The sequence below is a fragment of the Ictidomys tridecemlineatus genome, unplaced genomic scaffold (assembly GCF_052094955.1).
Source record: "Ictidomys tridecemlineatus isolate mIctTri1 unplaced genomic scaffold, mIctTri1.hap1 Scaffold_82, whole genome shotgun sequence".
NCBI classification, from domain to species: Eukaryota; Metazoa; Chordata; class Mammalia; order Rodentia; family Sciuridae; genus Ictidomys; species Ictidomys tridecemlineatus.
The window spans coordinates 18,076-36,300 of NW_027526077.1; positions in this window are offsets into that span (position 1 = coordinate 18,076).

Below are 18,225 nucleotides of genomic sequence, written 5' to 3' on the forward strand. Positions count from 1 at the left end.
GGACATTTTCCTGATGCTCTGTTTTTATACAGAGTCCTATTTACAAAATTCATTGTCCTTTTAGTGTTTCCCCAAGGATGTTTGTTTTAATGCTATTCTCAATTAGTTCTCTGCTAAAAGAAGTTTTCCAAGGTCAAACACATTTGAGAAGAAATAGCTACCATAGAGGCTCTGAGTATTCCTGCTAAAATTAAACCTACTTAAATTAACCTGGAGTTTGTACCAACCAATTTGATTACAAAAAATAATCTTTCACATATTACTTTCAGTATTCTATTTAGTATTGTATTCACAGAAAATGACTCAGTGTATCCTTTTTCAGATAATACGTAGTTATTTATAGAAACATAAAATTGTGTTCGGCTTCTTGAACTCATGTGTAGCTGTTCTTTGACTCTTTGAGTTTTTTTTAGTGTGCTTACTTTTTAGACACATCTTCATGATTTACTTTGCTTGACTTCTTAAATGTAAATACCAGTTTTCTTTCTTTTTTTAAAAAATGTTATTTTATTGGATCCAATCTATGTTTCAGCTTTCCATTTTGGATCGTCGGTATTTTATATTAAGCACACATCATCAGTTTGAGATCTTTGCTATTTACAAATGCCATGAGCATCTTTATTTTAATTATAGAAAAGAGATAAGGAGAAGGAATGGTTAATAGTGGAACCATACTATAAACCATCACTCTCTGATTATGACTGTTGATCTCATTAACTAGTGACACATCCTTCAGAAGGGAAATTCCCATAGCTCATGCCTCTAGTCTTTGTGATTTGCAAATGTTTATTCAAGAGGGAAATAATATTTTCCTATTCTTAGCTCCTTCATTTTTTTCCATAATAAAATCATTAATAATTTGGTTTCTAAGAACAGTGGATGTCTTCTAAATAAGTAACACTGGTCAAGATCTTGATTTTTATTTTGCAGAAATATAAATATGTCCTATAACACCCAGTGTCTTTCCTTGCTCGGCTTTTGTGATTTCAATATATTTGTATTGCAGTTTCTATATTAACGAATAGCCACATGAAATTGTATATACCAATTGGTATAGTTTATTAATGAATACAATTGAATGCATGTGATGTAAGGCTTTCAAATTTAGCACTTAAATATAATTTCTATTTAAACATCATTTGACTTAACAGATGAGTATTTTTTTATAATTTCATGTTTGGAGTGGTCTATTATTAATTTATCTCTACACAAAGGAACAATACAATGTGTTGCTTAAATTTAGTTGAACCAAACTATTTTTAAGGTCATTTGTTTATATTTATGTAAGTGTATTTGCATATGTTTAGCCCCAACTATTCATTTCCACTAATTTGATCCTGGAGGAGGAGTTTTGATTTTTGTACAAATCACTAAGTTATTATTATTGAGAATTTGCATCTACTTTACAATAGAAGACCATCTTTCAGTTTTCATTGTTAACATTAATTAAGAAAGGAATGTACCAGAAGTAGTAGAGAGCTCAAATCCTAAGACTGACAAGTCCTGAGTTCATGATTGACACTGTGCAATTTTCTATCTGGGGCATCATGAATAAGTTATTCTGTGCATTAAAACTTCAGTTCCCCATTTGTAAAACGGACATCAGGATGGTGATGAATACCTACCTCATAGCATTGTTTTAAAGACTACATGGAATGAATTCAAGTAAAGGCCCTCCTACATTGCCTTACAAACATTAAGTGTTGGGTAATGTGATTACCAATCTCTTAAGTTTTATTTGTAAGCAAAACGTCTAAACTGTCCAGAAAAAAAGTTAACATGTAAAGTTAAACTTTTATTTGCATGAGTCTCTGGCAATCAAAACAGACATATTTCTCAAAAATTTTCTATTTTTATGATTACCTTGTATATATTATCTAATTAATACAACCTGGCAGTATATTTTAAATTCAGAATATTCAAAAGCACTTAATATGCCACCATACCAACATCATCCAAGATATTTAAATCACAACACTTACCACATTTGGCAGAAATGTATATTGTAAGTGGGATAATAGGGTCTACTGTTGTTGCATGGCCCATGTGTGGCCCAAACAGTCTATAATAAAACCAACAAAGCAGTAATTCTTTCTCATTGACACACAAGTATTCCAAATTTGTCCAGTTGGAAATGGAGCTCTTTAAAATAATTTAATTTTAGGACATGGATCTAGATATTTTGTTTCCTTTTTAAAGCTATCTAATTTGATTAAAATTTTGTTTGAATATTTTTCTTTTCTTAAATATAGCAGATATTACAAAAATAAAATGGGAAGGCTATGGGTAAAATGCCTTTGTTTGAAACATGCTATTATTTAATACTACAAAGACAATGAGGTTTAATTATCGGTCCTTTAAGTACCAGAAAAACAGACTAGCCAGCAGTCTGAGTCATCTGAAGAGACAGGCTCAGAGAAAACATCTAGTACATAGTACCCACACAATCAGCAAGTCCTTATGGATGCTCATATAGAGTGTTTCTTCACAAAGAAGCATTGTTGAAGGGATATAAGTTTAGGATAAAATATAACCTGCACTTCACTCTTTGTGGGTTCTTAGTTGTTCTCCCAGAAGATGGCAATTCTTCTATCCAGAGGGCTACTTCTGTATAATGAAAAGGTTCTTCAGGGGGAGTAAATACTTACCCTCATTTCCACTTTGCCTTTACCACTGGTGCCTTCTGACTGTATCTTTAAGGGATAGGAGCCTTCCATAGAGAACTTTATGGAAGAGACTTAAAAAGGATAACCTGGTTCTTTTTCCCCACGTAGAGCAATTAGCTTATTGTATAAAACAATTTTTTTCCTCAGTTAAAGACCACCTATTACATACACTAAATTGTGTTTTTTTTTTAATTTCATAAAACTAAAAAAAACCTTGACTATTGAAGCCTATTCATATTTCACCAAAACAAGAAGGCTCAATACGATGACTAAATTATAAGATGCTCAATAAATTGAAGGAACAATTTGAAATGACAGGATTTTCCAATAGATAAGAAAATAAGAATGTGAACTTTTAAAATTTATGTTATTCTCATTTCAAACTATTTTAAACTATTTTTATATTTCTAAAGAAATATCTTATTTGTTTTATTTAGTAATACATGACAGTGGAATGTCGTTATGCAGATTGAAATATCATACATACATGGGTTATATTTTTATTTTTCTTATTATACATGTTGTATTATTTCATATATATGACATTATATATATAATCATATATATGGAATTATATATTATATACATATAATAATACAGTTACATAATACTAATCTTCCTTACTCCATGTCCTCTCACCTTACCCCACTCTCCTCTACCTCATCTGAAGTAAACACATTCTTCTGTAGTGCCTCCCAACCTTATTGGGAATTAGCATTCATATATTAGAGAAAACATTTATCTTTTGATTTCATGGGATTAGCTTGTTTCACTGAAGGTAATATTCTCCATGTCCACCCATATATCAGCAAATATTATGACTTCATTCTTCTTTTAAGCTGAGTAATACTCCATTGAATATATATTCCACATTTTCTTTATTCATTCATCTATTGAAGGACACCTAGTTTGGTTCCATAGTTTAGCTACAGTGAATTGAACTGCTATAAACATTGACGTGACTTCATCACTGTAGCATGCTGATTTTAGTCCTTTGGCTTTAAATCAAGGAATAAATGACTTGGTTTAAAGGTGATTTTTTTCCATGTATTCTGCAGAAGCTGCATACTGCTATCCACAGTTGTTCTAACAATTTAAAGTCCCATATCAATTCATGAGTGTACCTACCCCCCACATACTTGCCAACATTTATTGTTGCCTATATTCTTGATGATTGCTATTCTGAATGGAGTGGGATAAAATTTTAGGGTAGTTTTGATTGGCATTACTCTAATTGCTAAAGATATTGAACCTTTCTTCATAAGTTTGTTGATCCATTGAATTTATTTTCCTGTGAAATCAAACTAATTTCTGAATACCTGTTTCTTTCATTAAAATTATTATTAAGTTCCCTGAACAGATAATTAAAGCAATGTGTTATGAACCACGAGTGAGGAATTCATGTGTTCCATGAGTACCAAGAATGTAGAGACTACACAATTAGAATAACATGATTTTAAATCAGAAAGCATGTATTTTAGAGAAATTCTTCAGTGTACCTCAAGGGGATATTTTGGGAAAGAAAATATGTGCAGATATAATCACACACATGTGGGATAAAAAGCAGGTTTATTATCAGGAGCTGACAAGGCTGCTCTGCAAAAATAGAGGAACAGTACCAGCAAGGATGAAAATCAGACCCAACTCCCCCTTGCATGTTACCTTTTATAGGATAGAAACATGACCACACACTAGGGGTGGTTTTAATCTTTACTGATATAGTAAGCATCCCTTGATCTTATGGAAGGCAAGTTTATTTCTTAGGAAACAAGCAAGGCTGGCAATTTTTCTGTTTCATGGAAAAAGAATAGGGAAACTGGTATGTCTGTTTTATCTTCTCAAGAAGAGAACAGAGAAAGTAGTATGTCTCCATATCAGGGGCTGGCAAGTTGTCTCTAATCTCTCATTGAAAGAACAGGGAGAGACCAGCACATTTTCAGGCTGGTAGGTTTTATCTCAGGCCACATTCTATTTCTTGGGAATAAAGACAGTATTTATGAATTAGGGATGGGTAAAAGAAAGATGGCTGCAATTATGCTAATAATATTCAGTGTTAATTGAATATGGTAATTCATTAAGAAACCTTAAAATTCTCTTTTAGTTATGTGAATCATTTCTTCTAAAGAGAGGCATAATCAAACATATCCATTTTCACACATAAACACACATATGCATGCAGAATTAAAGCTCCAATGATACTTAGTTCTAAAGTGGACCATTGATTGGAAAATGTGCATATTCAAATCAATTTTAAACAAAAGCAATGTATCCTACATGAAGGGGTGTCAACAAAACAGCCACAAATTACAGAATAAAATTTTGAAATAGTATTTAAAAATTTAGAAATCTGGGCATAATATATATATTCTCTATCCCAGTCTTCATTTCCTAGTAGATACAAAAGATAAATAATTAAACTGAAATTGGAAGTTTAGTTATACTACCTTAAAGAATTAAGAGCAATCTCCAACTATTAACAAAACAGTATCCTTTTTTATTTATTACCTACAAAATTCAGCAAAATCAAATTGAATACATGGTTGTGTTAAAAACATTGAGAAATATTCACTGTTGCATAGGATCAAAACACATGCAGTATAGGAAAAATGGCTGAAGATATGACACAGTGGCAGAGAATTTGCCTAGCATGGAATATCCCTGGGTTCAATCTCCTCCACCACGTCAATGTAAAAATAGAGATTGAAAATTCTCATTAGTGACTCCTATAACATTGATAACATTACCTAGAGAGAAAAAAATATTTTATCTAATTTTCAAGACTCGAGTCTATTTTTCTTTAAATTTGTTCTTTAACTTGAGATTTGTTACACACAAGTATCTTCTCAGGGCTGAGCTATATGCGCTATGCTGATATTTGAGTACTTTTTAAAAATTTTCTGTCACATCAATTAAGAATCCTTATTAAATTTTAAGCAACTGTTCAAAAGAAGGCCACAGACCCTATAAATACAGAAATTCTCTCTGATATTTCTCATATTGAGAAATATATGGACTATAATGATGTTGCTGTATTTCACATATGTGATCATTTTTCTCAGTACTAAACAGTTTGCTAACATGTAAGTTATGCATGTTACAGTGTTCTCGCTACAGATAGTATAAGTATCAGGTTTGGATAGATTATGATTTAAAAAAAAAATGAAGACAGTTCTGACATATTCTTGAATTCTAAATCCATAGAGATTTGTAAGATATGATCTTTCATTAAAAACTTTGTCATATTCTTTACATTTTTAGGGCTTAATAACTGCTGTAATATTCTTGACATTTTAAAAATATTTGGCTTTGATTAAAACTTTGCCACATTTTTTGGCAATTTGAACTATTTTCCCATTATGAATTTTCTACTAATTAATAAGTCATGATATCACAATAAATGATTTTTTACATTCTTTAGATTTGTAAAGATTTGCTCAAGTATGAATACTCTCATGCTTGATAATACTTGAATTGCACATAGAATTTTTCCCACATTCTTTACCTTTCCAGAGTGATTTCCCCTGTGTTGAGTAAGGCCTACTCTTCAAATAAAAGCCTTGACACATTCTTTACATTTTTATGCTTTTTCTCCAGTATGAATTCTCTGATTTTATTAAGGTATGATGTTTCATTAAAAGCTTTCTCACATTCTTTATATTTATATGGTATATCTCTAATATGAATTCTATTGTGAACAATAGGCTTTGCCTAACATTAAACTTTTGCCACATTGTTTACATTTGTATCTTTTTTCTCTAGTTTGATTTCCTTGGTGCACATCAAAGCTGTTCTGAACAGTGAATTCTGTGCCACATTCCTTACATTTCTATGGATGCTCTCCAGTGTGAGAGAGCAACCATAGAAATGTGTGCCTAACATTAAAATATTTGTCACATTCTTTATATTTGTAAGGATTCTCTCCAGTATGAATTCTCTGGTGTTGAATAAAATGTGATCTTTGATTAAAACCTTTGCTACATTCTTTACATTTGTATGGTTTCTGTATAGTATGAATTCTCTCGTGTTTACCAAAGAATAAAATTTGGTTAAAAGATTTGCCACATTCTTTACATTTGTATCACATCTCTTCAGTTTGAATTCTCTGAGTTGAGAAAGGTATTGTGTCTGAGTCAAAAATTTTGCCACAATATTTATATTTGTTTGGTTTTTCTCCAGTATGAATCCTCTGGTGAGTTATAAAGTTTGAGATATGATTAAAATGCTTGCCACTTTCTTTGCATTTGCATGGTTTCTCTTCATTGTGAGTTCTCTAGTACACTATATGGGTTGCCCTAACATTAAAATCTTTTCCACATTCTTTATATTTGTATGGTCTCATTTCACTATGAATTCTTTGGTGTTTAGTAAGGTTTCATCTATGATTAAATGCTTTGCCACATTCTTTACATTTGTATGGTTTCCTCTCACTTAATGTCTATTACATGCTTCTAGAGAACAACACAGTTTTGTTAAATGTGTACTTAATTTTTGTTATAACTTGCATATTTTTGACTATCTAATGTATGTTTAGTAGAAGAGGAGGAAACCCTGATGTAAGAGAGAGAGAGAGAGAGGGAGAGAGAGAGAGAGAGAGAGAGAGAGAGAGAGAGAGAGAGAGAGAGAACGCAAATCCACCATAAATTGTACATATTCAGAATTATGGCACATGTATTATAGTGAACTGATTATATGCCTATCTCTCATATGTACCAAAATTTTCTCATTTGTGAAAAAGATCTTTTAATGACACTGTTTCTGTGAGACTAAGCCCAATATATTTCACACACTAGAGTATTCAATAAGCATTTATCAAATGAATGAAGCCAGAAAGCACTCACAACAGGATGGTGAGCATAACTATCTGCCAGAGATAATGATATAGGAGCACAGAAAGGTTATGTTACTTACCCTACATTATAGTAGTAGATAGAGGACTTATTTCCTATACTGTATGGCCCATATGAAGTCCAGAATATTTATAAAAATATGTTAAATTTTTCTGATATATTTCATATTGCAATCTAAGCGTGGAACCAGACAGGTTTTTTACAATCACTCCTTTTACAATATGTTTATATAATTAGAAAATGGTAAACCCTTTAATCTTAATGGAAATGGAAACAAATCTGTTCTCCACAAACAATGAAGAGTTGGTTGTCCATTGGTTCCAACTTTTCTTAAGTGGACATAGTTTATTTGATTTTCTCTTCCCATTCTCGTTCACTCTCAGAAACTCAGTTACTTTGAATTGTTCCTGTCACATACTACATGCCCAATAAGTATTTGTTGAATGAAGGAATGAATGAGTAGGAGGCTGGTTTCATCTTTTACCAAGATCTCCCTGATCTCCACATTCTCATATACCAGTTTTGCTGCACCCAGGGCCCTGGTGGGTTTTACACACTGTCTTTTGTAGTAGCACATCTCTTGTTAATTTTCTTTGGACTGATGTGCCTACTGTAACTGAGTAAGTCGCAAATCTGCAGCCCAGCCTCACATAATCATTTCAGAAGCTCTTAAAATGCTGGTGATGTGACTATCATAATCCTGTCCCTCTGTCTTTCAGGGACTCATTTTGGTGACCCTGTTATTCATGTTTCTCACTTATTTTGGGATTATTGCTCTAGTTTTCCCAAAAAAATTTCCATTGCCAAGCCAGTTTTATTTTCTCTCAGTACTAATGCCATCTGTTCATCTCATTCATTACATCTCTAAGAGTCTGGAAGCCAGTGGTGTCCTTCTCATCAGAAGTCAGGTAAGTGCTATATGTGTCCTGTAATCTACCCACCAACTTCTTGTTTATTAATTTATACCCATCTTGACCCTCACTGGGATGTTCTTGCACTGAGACCCTTACATCTTTACTGATCCAGAACTTTGCATGTCTGTTTTTGGCTCTATTTCTGCCCACATTTATAGTCATCTGTTCCTGCATATCTGTAGTGACCTGAAAATGTAGGGACATTAAACAATTGAATTTATGTCATCATGTCACCCCATTTTGTCAGTGTTGAGCAGGGTTTGGCTAATGGGCATCAGCTGGTTTACCTGGTGGTACTTAGCTGGTGTTTAGGTATCACTCACATGCCTGGCAGCTTGGTGAGGATGGCTGGCCGTTGGGCTCACATGGGTCCTTCTCCATCACCCCATACTCTTGGAGTTCCTCTGTGTGATCTCTCCATCAGTGCAGTTGGAAGTAGTCAGTAGCACAATGCTTCTAGAGAGTAATTACTTTTGAAGTCATACCTAGAGTTAGCACAGTACTTCTGATATTACCCAGAGACCAAATCACTCAAAGGCCAATGCATTCAGGGAAAGGCAATACATACTGCAGTTCTTGATGATAGATATATTTTTTAATGCAGTCATTTTGAATTTATTATACCTACTCATGCTATAGCTAGGAATTTACTTTTCCTGGAGTCACTTGAGACTAATCTGAGCCCAGATATCCTCCTCTTAGGTTAATTGCTTCTGGACTGGCACAGACACTTGGTAGTGTGGCCTGAGAAGGCATTCGACAGAAATGCTTCCTCAGGTATTGTAGCCATGCAGAGGCAGCTTCTGCATTTCTCATTTAAGGAGGTTTGAGGCCTAATACAAAGGAGTGCAAATGGCAGCCTTTACCATCAGTCTCTACCTCAGTTGCAGAGAGCCTTTCCCCCAGCATCATGCCTTTCTGGGCAGGCCACATCCAGTGGAGAGTGAAGTAGGAAGATCAAGCCTTGGCCACTTTGGTCTAGACATTTCCATCTGAGTAAGATAACACTTAGTAGTGATACTTGTTTCAGAACTCACTACTGTCTTATGTAGGCACTGTCAAGCTACATTGAAGTTTCACTTCTTCTGTTGCCAAACACAACTTCTTTTCTCTTCCTGAGTGCAGATCACCAATGAGCATGTTGTACACAGACAATCTCAGCCTCTGCTTCCAGAGTATGTGGCCTATGACAAACTTTAACAACTATTTAACCATACCTAGGTAAGCACACTTGTATGTCTATATAAACCCACACATGTGCATACACACTCAGGAATGCATTGATACATGTATACGTCCACATACATGTAGAATACATAGCGTATACACAAATATATAAAACACATATACAGTGTTAGAAAGATGCCTTGGTTTTCATCCAAGACACACTACATTTAGTTGATACTGTTTCTGTGTCCCTATATATGAGCTCTTCCTAACCAGAGAGTTCAATGTACATACCTTTTGTGGGAGAGTTAAGAAGAGCTTCTCCAACCACCCTGTGTTTTTTCTGTGGACTGTCAATCTTAAGACTGTACGTATGCCAATCGAAATTCCTAAGTGGATATATGTCCTTCACATATGCTCCCCAAATATTCATTTTCCTCTACATTGTTTCATGTATAAACTTGTTGAAGTATAAGCTCACCACAGCTTAAATGTTCAATTACCTCAGTGTATTGGGGGGCAGTGATCTCTTCATGAAATTTGTATTTTCCAAAGTCAGAGTACTCTCAAGAATATGCCTGTGATGGCAATAGGATTATATATGTGTATATAAATATATATATTGTGACCCAGGCGACAGAGACAGGGAGTCAGGAAGTTACATATTTGTTACTTTTGAAAATTCATGGAGAAATAAAAGGAGAAAAATGTGTGAGAGGTTTTATAATATGTATCTCTGATGAAGCAAAAGGCAAGTCCAAGTATACACCATGCCTCCTATCAAATGCCTCTACTTCTAGTCCTTTAGGAATATTTTTATCCATGTTACAATAAGGAGTCAGAGTCTAGTAGGTTATGGGTTAGTGTCAGAGATTCGATATTTCAAATGGCAAAATGGAAAATGGGTCTAATATATATGCGAACATGTACCACATAAAAATCTTCCACTGTCATTCACCACAATGCCTTGACATTTCTATCACCCCAAATAAGACACAATGAGAGGAGAAGAGGAAAAAATCTGTGAATATATATCTGGAATTAGAAATTCTGAGGAGCTCACAAACTTGGGTGTGGCAGAAGAGATCCCAAAAGTAGGGGGCAGGGTAAACAAACCACAAACATGGAACTTTGCTGGCCTAATGACTTCTTGACTATCTGCCTCTGACATTTGTGCCCTAGAAATATAGCTTTGTGCTTTAGCTTCCTTTGCAGTGAGACCAGGAAAGCTGGATCTCAGTCTATGTGAACAGGAGGACATGGTTTCATATTTTCCAATACCAGCAGGAGGCAGCAGTACTAAATCTTCTCTTTGTAGGTAACTATGGCTATAGGGTATGAATGTCTCCCTGGGTGGATTGTGAAGCCTTTGGCTCACCCTCCAGTTTTAATGGCATTTCTTGCAGCTTCCCTGAAAAATTGGTGGTTTTATTTATTTATTTTTTTTGAAATACATAAATGTCAATCGGGACACGGTGCCGGAGTGAGCTCTGTCACGTGGGGTGGTTCAGGGTCTGAAGGAATAAACACAAACTGGGCTGCTACCCCATATATGTTTCTCCCTTGAGCATAGCAACTTGATTCTGAGCATCGCACCAAATCCTCTCCCCACAACAACATGCCTTTTTATTTTAGGGTCTGCTGGCTGCACCTTGTCAGTCACATGTCATTTGAAGCCAATGACAGAAGCACAGGGGCCCACCACTGATGTTTGTCACACACCTGCACACCATTACTCCAGGCCCAGTTCCCTGCTGGCTCCTACTCACTGGCATCTCTGTTCTTCACCATGGTCAGGAATTCCACTCAGTCAAAAACGGCACTGGCCGGTTCAGTCATGATGAGCAACAGGAGATCTAAAGGTTCTCCAGGGATTTCTGGTCATGGGATTCTCAAAAACTTCACGGTATTGCCCTAGCCATATTTCAAGAATGAAGAAGTCTCTGAAAGTCCAGGTTCTCAGATGCACTAAGAGCTAGCCTTGCAAGCAGGCCCTTCTAAGGATGGCAGTCTGAGGCCTTCCATGTGAGCTTTTCTCTGCACACTTGTTAAACAGATTTGAAACAGTAAATGCCAATGGGTAGAAGCATTTGGGGATGATAATAAGTAGATCAGGCAAGTTATCTGTCAGCAGATAGTTACTATTATATAATGTACAAAGAGGGTAATTTGAGAGAAGCAAAAAGTCTTTGTTTTCAGGGAACTTAGAGGCAGACTGGGCTGCTATAAAAACTTGAAAAATTAACCAACTTAATCAGGACATAATATTTTGGGACAGGTTTACTTATATCATGTCAGGTACCCCTGATACTGCTCTCAGGTGGGAATCAGTGAGGCCACCAGGAAGTCCAAAGAGAGAAGTGGCTTGGTGGAGGGTGAGCACAGAGCCCGGGCCCCCAGTGGCCAGACAGCCTATGCTAGAGTTCTGGCCGCACTTGCCAGCTGTGTAACTTGGAGCAAATTGCTTTATTTTTCTGTGCCTTAGTTTCCTTGCCTGTGCCATGGAAGAATTAATAGTATCTATCTTCATAACTATAGTGTTGTGGGAAGAAGATGAGTGGATACATAAAATACTTGGAGTAATAAATGTTAACTTATCATCTACCATCAAGCACCTGCCATATGTCAGGCAGTATGTTAATTTATTTCCTTTAAGTCTTGCAACCATCTTATTAGTAAATATTAGTATCTCATTTTATAAATGAGGAAACAGAGGCTCGGCAAATTTGAGTTTGCTGCCCACTGAACTGCAGTCTGAACCTGAGTGATTGGGCAGATTTTCAAGTAGTGGATCCATGTTGGCTTTGAAAATTCCAAGAAGCAGGCAGTCTAGGTTTGGGGAACCCGTGAGCAGAACGTTCCAGGCAGAGACCAGTTTGTCTAATCAGGTCCTGGGAAGCAGTTCAGACTCCGATGGCATGTGATGGACCATGAAGGTGAGAAGGTGGCTGCCACTAGACTCACACTACTACCAAAGAGAAGCAGCAGATGTCACTGCACAATGCCAGGTGGAGACCCAACAGGTATAGGAGGAAAAGTAAGAGGCTTTTGTTGCTTCCTCCTCCATCTGCCCTTGGCAGAGGTTTCAACTAAAATACACATTAAAATCAGTCAGATAAGAAATCTACTGTAGACAGTGAAATGCAGCACCGTTTCCTGCCAGCTAGCTGCCCTGCACCAGTTACTTTGTGCATAGACCTGGAGGGAAGTGGGGAGCTGTGCGTCCCTCCACAGTGTAGTCCAGCCCTCTACTCCTGGCTCCTCACCTTGGGCAGTGGGCTCTGTCTGAATGAGGTGGGCTCACTCCCTTGCTTGCTGTGTCTCACAGAGCCCGGACACAGCAGGCATTCAGAGCCACAGCAACTACACCCCAGCCTTGTTTCTTAGGCAGTCCCCAGTGACACATGCTCGGCCAGGCCCTACCACAGTTTTGCCCTAAAGACACCTTGCTCTTTGAGGCTCTTGGGCCTTAACGCTTGCTGGTTTCTCCACCCAAGAATGCCTTTCATGTATGCTTATGTTCTGTTTCCCCCACCCCCACCCAATTCATCTGGTGAACAAAGTTCTGCTCATCCTTCCTGCCCCAGTGAAAATTGCCTGCTCTGTAAAGTCTCTTCCAGATCCTTCAGGCAGTGCTATGGCTCTCCTCATAAGTGCCCTGTGTGCTGTTCACGGTCAGGTGCATCACATTGTCTCTTCAAGATGCCACTGGCTTCTTTGTCCCTGTGCCACCTCAGCTCATTATACAGCATAATGCCTGTCCTTGGGGGAAGCCAGTAGTGGAACTGGTGCGTTGTCAAGTCGAATCGGTAGGTTTCTTTTTTTGTTGTTGTCAGTGGTTATTGTTAAAAAAAGTTGTTCATATGAAATTTATTTGAGAAATCTGACTGCAAATATTTTATGGCATTATTGTCACTCATATGTTGGTTAAGGAACATCGTGATTGCTGTAATCTGTTCATGGTGTAGGAAGAAAGATATTACATGCTAAGATTATCTTCGTAGAACGGTGCTGTCATGTTAATCTACCATACCAAAGGGCTCTCGTACCAAACTGGATGAAAGTACTTTTGTTCATTAAGCCATAAACAGTGTCAGTTAACCTTTCTGCATTTTTCTGACCATGAGTCTATTTTTTTAAATGTGAGTGCCATTATTAGATAGAGGTTCTTTATCCATCCTCGAGGCGTTTCACTTCTGGCGTGGCAGTGGCACCTGCCAAGCTGGACAGAGGGAGAGTGATCACTGTTATTGGGGTCTTATGTCTGCTCTTCTGGTCCATCCTCCAAACACTTACCTTTCACTAGTACACTGATGTTCTTAGAAGTGGAAACTTTGGGCTGCTTTTCCTGTCTCAAGGGCGAGCTGAGAAGATTGAAATCCGTTAGTGGGAGGTGAGGGTTTCTCCCATCACCGAGCAGGTTGCACACCAGCAGCTTGGGAGGCCAGAGCTCTGAGGCTGCTGCAAGGCCCTCATGTGGCCCCAAGCTGGTGCTGAGCACATGGACTATGCATTCTGGAAGACAAGAGCTCTGGAGAAACCCTGGTGACTTCAGTGAGGTGTACTTATCTGATCTTACCTAAAACTTATGTAGGTTTATTTATTTCCATTGTCAGACAGGTTAGAGAGGCACTTAGTGTTCAGAGTTCTCAGAGTCTATGCAACCTCCTACCCCAGGCCTGCCTGCATGGAGCCACAACTGTGCAGACAGCTGGCCAGTGCACCTTAGAAAAGGCTGCGTTGATCCATGGCTAGGCAGGACATCTTGAGTTATTATTAATTACTTCCTAATATTGATATAAAAGATCAACATTCTACTGCATTTCATTTCTTCTCCTCCTTTTATAGTACATAATATCACAGTACTTACCTGGTAATTGAAGAAGGCACTTTATATTATAATTTAGCCCTCTCACCCCTTCCGGATTCTAAGACTGGTAAGGAGAGGATTGTATCTTTTACCTCTTTGTATCCATCACCTCTAACCCAGGGCCCTATACTTCGTAAGAGCTCATAAGTTTTGCCAGTAATTGGGGATAATGATAGTGGCAGTGATCAAGATGAAGAAAGAACAAAAAGAAGCTCTGCCCTGTGACAGCAGACCCATGACAGAAATGTTGCACTGTTTACTCTGTAACAGGGCCTTAATCATTGCCTAGAAGAGAGATAAACAAACTACGGCCTATGGGCCAATCTAGACCTTGGCTTTGTTTGTGCAGCCCTCCAACTGAAAGTTTTTTTGTTATATTTTTAAAAGGTAAAATAATAAGAAAGGCTGTGAGACAGACACTACATATAATCTACAGAGTCCAAAATATTCACCCTGTAGCTCTTTACAGAAAGTCTGTGTAGACTTGGCTCAGAGCAGAGTCCCTCAGAACCATTTCTTTGCTTCAGTATTTTGTTGTCTATTGTGGACGAGGTGTGTGTTCTACAGCATGTGACAGGTTCTGAGGTTATGCCACAGGTGACTAATCCAGCAGGCAGATGACACTTGAGCTGATGTGTAATCTGCTTAATGATGTGAAACAAATGATCAGAGGGCAAAGTCAGAGGGCTGCAGGTGCTTGCTCTTGTTTTCTGTGCTTGTCCCATGACAGGCCATTGTGAGCAGTGTGTGACTGGTTCTATCTGTGCCCATTGTGCCTTTGCTGTGTGAGGGACAACTTGGTCCAGGCAGCAGGAGCCATTGCCCTTTGCCTGGAAGCCATGTTGTGTGCTGCAGACAATCCTGTGACAGACTGAAAACACTCTTCCACCCAGAGCCTTTGTTTGGGGCAGGAAAACAGCATAAGAGCAGTCCTTAAATCTGGAAAAAGAGCCATTTCTCTCTAAGATTTATATGGGCCTTATTTAAGGTTTGCAAAGAATTTCTCCCATGTTTTCTTATTTTAAAGCCCAAAAATCTCTCTCCCTCCCTCCCTACACCTCCTCTTTTACATCTCTTTTTGTTCTTTTCAAATTTTAAAGAGAATCCTAAGGTCCTCAAGGTGGGACCTGGAAGCCTACTGGGCAGGGGTGGGCCTAGCCAGGTCAGTGTCTGTCAGAATGGGGTAGATGCTGATCCTCCCAAGAACTCTTAAAATGGCTGTTTTCAAATTTCCTTCAACTAGTTAATTTGTAATTTCCCTGAGGATCTCAGTAGATACTCTGTGTATAATTAGAATCTGTTTTTATCAGTTAAAAAAGAAAAAAAAGAAAAAGGCACTCCCCTATGTCTCAGTCCACTGCACTGCAGGCTTTCATTCATTTAAATTGAAAACTGGTACATTGCCATCCTCTGGATACAGAGATGGCAGATGTTAAAGGAACCTTCATCCAAAAGTCAATTATGCTCTTCCTCTTCCAAAACAGTTCAGTTCTGGAGCCATGAAGTGAGGTGGGATAAGAGGGGTGCAGTGTGGGCAGCTGAGGTTTCCCAGTGGAAGGTCAAGCTGAGCAGCATTGTCAACACAGCAATCAGAGCCCCAAAAAAGAGGAGTGGTGCATCCCCACCAGGAGGAGTGGCGGGCAGCAGGATGAGGGGTGAGTGCCTGTAAGGGGTTGATCAAGGAAGAAATAGAGGAGGATAGGCAGGTTTCTCACTATAGAAGTGAAAGGGAAGAAGCCAGAATGAGGCTAGTACCTTTCCTTCTGTCCCTGTAGTCATGGGACAGAAGGAAAGGTACTAGTGTGAACTCATAGTATCTTATTTCCACAGGCAGCATGGAAATGAATATGGTTGTGGGCATGTATGTATGCATACATATGAAGATGCATGCATGTGTCTTTTAATTCTGTTCCCTGGGAGGGCCTGGATGCAGTGACACCCCAGTAGCAATAAGCAGATCTTGGTTTCTGAGTTTCAGTGTCAAGAAACCACCCTTCTTGCAGAAATGACTGGTTCTTAGGCTGGGGCAGGGAGAGCACAAAATGAGCCTGGAACTTTTGATTGTATCAGAAAGCAAGGAAGGACTCTAGTGATAGGGACATGTCTAAAGTGTAAAAGGGTTTCTCCTGGCCCACTTGGAGACCACCAGAGCCAAAAGAAATGACAGCAGAGTACAAAATATTTCATGAAATAAGACATCATGAGTCCATTGGAATATGAATAATTAATTAATTAAAAGTTTGAAATATATAATGTGAAAGCACCCTCCCCTCAATGCTTGTTAATTACAAAGGGGAAAAGATTAATTTTTGTGGTGGGATGCCCGGCAATTGCCACCTTGATCAGTGGGCATAGTGAGAGCACACCACCTGGTGGGCTGCCATGAGGTTTCAGCAGCACTTGTGATGTCTGCCCAGCCTGACTCCTGTCACCAGGAAACGTCACACTCAAATTCAGAGACATCTTGCTGAATAACTGGCATATTGTTATGTGTCAAAATCATGGACTCAAGAGACACTGAAGGAACTGTTCAGATGAAGGAGATTGAAGAGAAATGACAGGTAAATGCAACATGTGATTCTGAACTGGATCCTTTGAACAAAAGGAGATTATAGAGTTGGTCAAAAATGAACTGGGATATAAGGAAAAGATGGAAGTCATGTATTGATATGCCTTTTCTGATTTTGATGGCTATACTCTGGTTATATCAAAGAATACATTCAATAGTCAAAGGTTATTCAGTGGTACATGCCTATAATCCCAGTGACTCAGGAGGCTAAGTCAGGAGGATCTCAAGTTCAAGACCAGCCTAGACTACTTAAGACTCTGTCTCAAAATTTAAAAAAGAAAGAAAAAGAAGAAATGGGGACCATGCTTGTATAATTTTATCAAAATGGATTCTACTGTTATGTATAACTAAAAAGAACCAATAAAACTTTTAAATAAAAAGAGAAGGGGGGGAAAGGAATGGTAATACAGTGGTAATACACCCATGGGTTCAGTTCCCAGTACTGGGGGAAAAATAGCCAAAAATAAAGAAGCATCAGTTTGGCAACCTACTCCCTGATGGTTCAGAAAAAAAGGGTTCTTTGTACTATACCTCCTTGCTGCATATAGTTGTTTCATAGTGAAAATTTAAAAAACCACAAAATACCATTTCATACATTAGAATGAATGAATTTAAAATGATATATGAAGTGGAGGGCATGGAGCAACTGGAACTCTCATATGTGGCTAATGCAAATATGAAGTTATTCTGTCTGAAGAGCCATATAATTATCCAAAGTTAAATGCCATCCTGTGACCCAGAAGCTCGACCTAGATTCTCTATGCCTAGAAGATCCTTTCTCCCCTATCCCTGGCAAAGTCTTACCCTTTTCAAGATCTTAACTAAGTGACACTTACCCTGTGAAGCTTCCAATAATTTCTGTGCTCTAAAATAGTAGTAGTAAGAGTTTATAAAGCCTTTATATTTTACATGGCACCTTTGGAATCTGTGTTAGTCTTTGTATCCACTCTGAGTGGCCAATGTGAAAGTGGAAAAAGCAGATCTCTCACCATCAGGAGGTGAGAGTGAGAAAGCCTCAGTGAGCCACCTCACCAAGAGGGAAGGAGGCTGAGAGTTCAAGAGGCGCCCTAGGAACGCGCCTGCTGCGGACCAGGCTCCACGCTAGGCCCCTTCTCATTTCATCTTCGCCACATCCCTTTGAGGAGGGTGGCATTTTCTCAGTTTTACAGATGAAGAAAACTCAGAGCAAGAG